General features: G+C 41.2%; 1 non-coding gene across 1 annotated transcript; it reads left to right on the forward strand.

Annotated features, from left to right (window-relative positions):
• The first annotated feature begins 269 nt into the window (after positions 1-269).
• On the forward strand, positions 270-342 carry TRNAA-AGC. The gene has a single exon. It is a non-coding gene; the product is annotated as a tRNA-Ala (tRNA).
• The last annotated feature ends 4,873 nt before the right edge of the window (positions 343-5,215 follow it).

The following is a 5,215-nucleotide window of genomic DNA, read 5'->3' on the forward strand; positions in this document are numbered from 1 at the left end:
CACATTTGGTTCCTTTTAAGCAGCTTGATCTTTTGGAGAGCTTCTCGTATGAAGCCAGTAAGTAACAAAGACTCGTGTTATAAGATTATTCTGGTAGTGCACATGAAGGACACGTCCCATGACTGCAGCTGCGGGCTGCAGTCAGTGGTCGGTGAGTGGAAAGAATGACTCGGCAAGAAACAACGAATTTATAATGGAACGTAACTGTGTTGTGGTCTTTTTGTAAGTTTAGAGTCTATGGGCAGGTTTTGCACATTTTTTTTTCAGGTGGGGAATTAGCTCAAATGGTAGAGCGCTCGCTTAGCATGCGAGAGGTAGCGGGATCGATGCCCGCATTCTCCAGTCTTTTCAGAGCGGATGCGATTACAAACCACATGGCAGCAGTTAAAATTATTTTCCTATTTACACCTAATTTTTCTCGTATAAGGTATAATTTGAGAAACCTGAAAGAACTATAATTTTTTTAAAACTGTATTGATTTAAATATTTCATTTTAAAATTTCAAAATCACATGTTTGTTCTTTTGTGTAGAGGAAGTAAAAAATATAATCTTTGTGTGAAATAATCAAATTTACTGACATCTTAATGCAATAAGAAATGACATGTACAATTTTTTGAGAAAGGGAAATTAGGATTTTTTTAATTGGTCCTTAAGTATTTGGTTAATGATTTCGTTCATTAGTTAACATTACATTTGATATTATAGTTAAGTGTGTAGTGAACAAAACTTTGTATTCATGCTCTGAGTAAGACTCATTATTTCTGCTCTATTTTGGTTGTATAGGCTGTTAATTAGAAAGAGTGGGATAAAACATTCTGTAGTTCTTTTGCATCTGGTATCAAGATTGTGCCTTTTGCTTAACTGAAATACCTTGGAAATTTTCTCTTTGAATATATGCTTGCACATTTTAAGGCTTCATGAGGGGTTTTTTTTTTTGTTTAGTGGTTTGTTGTTTTGTTTTGGTTTTAATTCTGATTTTATTTTCTTACTTGCTCATTCAGATATTTAACTGCTTGCACTTCCAGTCTGAGATAGCGTGAGGAAACAAGCAGAATGTGCTTCTTACACATACAGTGAATTTGTGCAATTAGGAACTTGGGAGTGCACATATTAAAACAAACAGAAATGGGAAACAAAAGTTATTAATTAGGCTCCATGTTAAGGGAGGAGGAGGAATCCTGCTGCATGGATTTACAAGTAGCACCTGTGAAGAAAGTAAGGGACATCTTCCTGTGACCATGGCAAGAAAGGAATTAACTTCTAGATGGAATGGGATAGAAATTGCATTTACTTATTTCTTATGTATTCTCCAAGTACTGGAGAGAAAAGAGGAATTGTGACTGTAAGGCTGCTTGATGCCTCTTCAGATGAAGTCTAATGGAGAGAAAAGTATTATGGTCTTGTCATGAGTCCCTTTTGGACTCAGGTAATAATTTAAATGTCTGTTTGCTTGGAATGAGACTCTTCAGTAGTCTTCTGTGGGATTATTATTGCCTCTGTGTATTCTGTGGTTTTGTTACTGCATAATACCTGACACTTTCTGTGCTTTTAAAGGGAATGAGTTATATTGCTCTTCTTGGCTGATCAAATGTAAATTGTGCACTGATGGAATCAGGGAATTTGGTGGGGCTCTGTTCAAGTGCAGTCTGCAACCACTTGAAAACATGAAAGCTCTCAGGACTATGACTTTTCATTACATTTATGCCCAGCTTCCTACATTGGGGCACTTCTGTCTATTAGGGCTTGTAAACACTGGAAAAGCTTACTTCTAATTCTGTTGGTGTAAATATGAATAGAAGTAAGAGTCTTTTGCTCATCCCAAGTGGTGTTTTATGTCCTTATTTTTTAGGTAAACTATCCTGTGAAGAATTTATAGGATTGAGAGACACAAGGGTCCTGGCTCTCAAAAGAACTACTACCTGAGGAAGTATGCTACTTGTTAATGGGTAAGTGGTTCCCAGTTCCCCATGTCAAAGGAGTGACCACACTGGGTCTATCTATGCTTTCTGAGTCAGAAATTGCCTAGAGATATTCTGTGTAAAGAACCATGAGCTTTATTTGTACTGCTATGTCTTTGTTTGTTGTAGTCTGCAAACAGGAAGTAATTATTCCTTAGGTGACTTTTATTAATATCTTGCTCCAAATATTACTTAGAAAATCTTTCAGGCTGAGATGGAGCTTGGGGACCATCATATGGCAGCTCTGGAGACAGTGTTGTACAACATGAGGGCCATCTATAGAATCTCAAGCGTTCAAAAAATCTCAACTCTGTGAAACTCTTCTTTTACATAAAATTATTTCACAACATGATCATCAAACATTTATTTTCTGCGTTGAGCACACTGCAGTTCTGATTTTTCTCTTGATGGGTACTGTGTGATATTTGACAATAACGTTTATGAAAGTTTTTTACTGAAATGGCTACCAATACCCTATTTTAACCAAGTTGTAAGCAGAGGTTGTATTTTGAACTCTTTTTGAAGTGAGTGAGAGGTGAGTTCACTACCATGTGTAAGCACTTAGAAACCTAGAACTGTAGAATTGTTTGTGTTGGACAGGACCTTAAAGATCATCTTGTTCCAACCCTTCTGTCATAGGGAGGGACACCTTCTTCTAAAGGAGGTTGCTCTGAGCACCATCCAGCCTAGCTTTGAATAGTCACAGCTTCTCTGGGCAACCTGTTCCACTGCCTCACAGTAAAGAATTTATTAATAATATCTAATTTAAGCCTACCCTGTCTCAGTTTAAGGCTGTACCCCTTGTGCTATCACTGCATGCCCTTGTGAAAAGTCACTCTCCAGCTTTCTTCTAGGCCCTCTTTAGGTACTGCAAAGCTGCTTTTGCTGGGGCCACATCTCCCGTATGCTGAAAAACCCCAACTCTTTCAGCCGGTTTGAAAGGAAAGGAAGTTACACCTTTAAAATGTGTTGAGCTTCCAGTTGTCAGATATTTTTCTTCTCAAATTCAGTGTTAAAAAAAAAACAAACCCTAACTTTGCCCAATATAAGAAGAGTGAAATAAAATAGTTTTTAGAGTCATTCAGCAGAGGTTTCCTCACCTAGGCCAGTGACCTTACACCTATTTGCCATTTTGGCCCATGTTTTATGGTTGCAATTAGTATTGCAGTAACTTGTTGCTGCTAAATGTAAGCCTTGACATCTAATGGATGGGTCTGGACACAGATGGACTGTGGAGTCTGCTGTATGCTTTCAGAGACTCATGAAATACAAGTGGGCTTTGGTTTGGTGAGTCTGTGGCTCTATTTCTGTCATGTCTCAAGACATGTAGGTGTGCTGTTCATTGTTAGCTAGAATCACCTAAAAAAGAAGGATTTACCTTAAAAATATATATGATCAGGCACTGGGTGACCTGTGCTTCTTTCTGACCTTGGAGCTGAGCAGGAATGTGAGCAGGAATAGGAGCACAGCCTGGTTACATGGACCACAGTGGACAAAGCTTGTGTAGAGGTTTCTAATAGCCCTCCTGCACCTGCTCTCAATTCCAAAAAATAGGAGAAGGGCAGCTCTTTTTTTTTTCTGTTCAAGGACACAATATTTTCTACAGTGATGTTACAACAGGGGAGAACTTTTCAAAATACTCTTTTTTTTCAGTATTGTTACTACTTCCACGAAAATACTGAAATAGGCAAGAGAATCCTTACAATCAGCTTGTTTTGACAACAGAAAGCTCCAGAGAGCATTTAAATGCAGCTTAAGGAACAGTTTTACTGGCATAGCTTACTTGAAATTCTTTTTGTGTAAATATTGAAACTCCTGCTTATTTCTATTGTTGCAGAAATCTGGTCAAAACTAGTAACTTGATACAAGAAAATAGAAATCAGTGGAAGGACTAAGAACTATTGTAGATTTATAATTTTTGTGTATGCAGAGATAGCAAAAACAGTATTGGGCTAAAAAGAACAAAGGATAAATGCAGGGAGGCAGAGCATTTTATGTGTGATGGTGGAGATGGTGCTGTGCAGGGCCAGGAGTTGGACTCTGTGGTCCTTGTGGTTCCCTTCCAATTCAACATATTCTGTGATGTCAGTCCTCGATGGGGAAGAGGTTTCAGGTTAGCTGGAAGAAAAGCATTTTGCATTGTTGCTCTTTCTGATCTCTGCCAGAAGTCTGTGAATTAGTTTAACTCTCTATAAACTGTGAAGGAGAAAACTGAGTGTTATTTATAAAATAGGATGTCAAGAACAGCATGTGGGTGTTGTCACTGGTTAGCAAGGTGTGTGTGACAGTCTCTTTTGTTAGAGACCGCTGCTAGCAGCAGCGCTGTGCTCAGGCTGCAAGTCCTGGGAATCCCTCATTGCAGTGACCCTGGCACAGGTTTTGGGATGTGTCCCTCTTTCAGGTGTGTTCGCCTGCAGGTTTCCTTGGTGTGCATTTCCCTCACATCCATGGGAATGCTGGCAGGGCCAGCATTTTAGGTTGTTCTGAGCCTGCTGCGCTTCACGAGCCCTCTGCAAGAGGAGCTGCCTTCTCCCACCTGCTATGGATCCCCAGCACGGTGCAGATTCTGGTTCCCAGGTGGGATGTGCAAGGTGCTACCGCAGCAGCCGCCTGCAGCTGAGCTCGGCACTGGCTCCAGGGGAAGGGCCTGGAACTTCAGTTTTGTGGTGGACTTCTGCAGGTGAAGAAACATGTAGCATCATGCTTAGACATTTGTGGAATTAATTTTCCACAGTTCTTATGCTACTGAGTGTCAAGTATTTCAGCCTTTGAAACTGTCACATCATTGAGGAGCTAACTGTAATTAGCACCTCTTCGATATATTTCTTCTGGCATTTTTATGGCTTTTAAATTTTTCATCTCTATTTCTTTTCTGCCTTTGGCACTTTTAAATTTTTTTTTTCTCCAAAGATCCTTCTGAATCTAAGTGTCTTGTTTGAAGTCAGGCTGGAAAACCAAAAAAAGTAAATGAAGTTTCACCGATTTCCTTATTACTGGAGGTTGGGGTGCGGGCTGAGCGGGGGTGGCAGGGTAGGGATGCAGCCACGGGAATTTGCTTCCCTGGTGTCAGACGTAGCAGTGCCTGGAGAAGGGGCTGTACCAGGAGAGGAGAGCACGCCCGGGAAGCTCGCTGCCGAGGGCTCCCGGGGGAACGGAGCCAGGCCGGCTCCCGGGACGGGGGCGCGCCTCGGGTACCGGCCCCGCCCCTGGCCCCGCCCCCGGCCCCGCCCCCCGCGCTCCCAGGGATGCGCCTCGT

Source organism: Catharus ustulatus, chromosome 1 (genome assembly GCF_009819885.2).
Source record: "Catharus ustulatus isolate bCatUst1 chromosome 1, bCatUst1.pri.v2, whole genome shotgun sequence".
Lineage (NCBI taxonomy): Eukaryota > Metazoa > Chordata > Aves > Passeriformes > Turdidae > Catharus > Catharus ustulatus.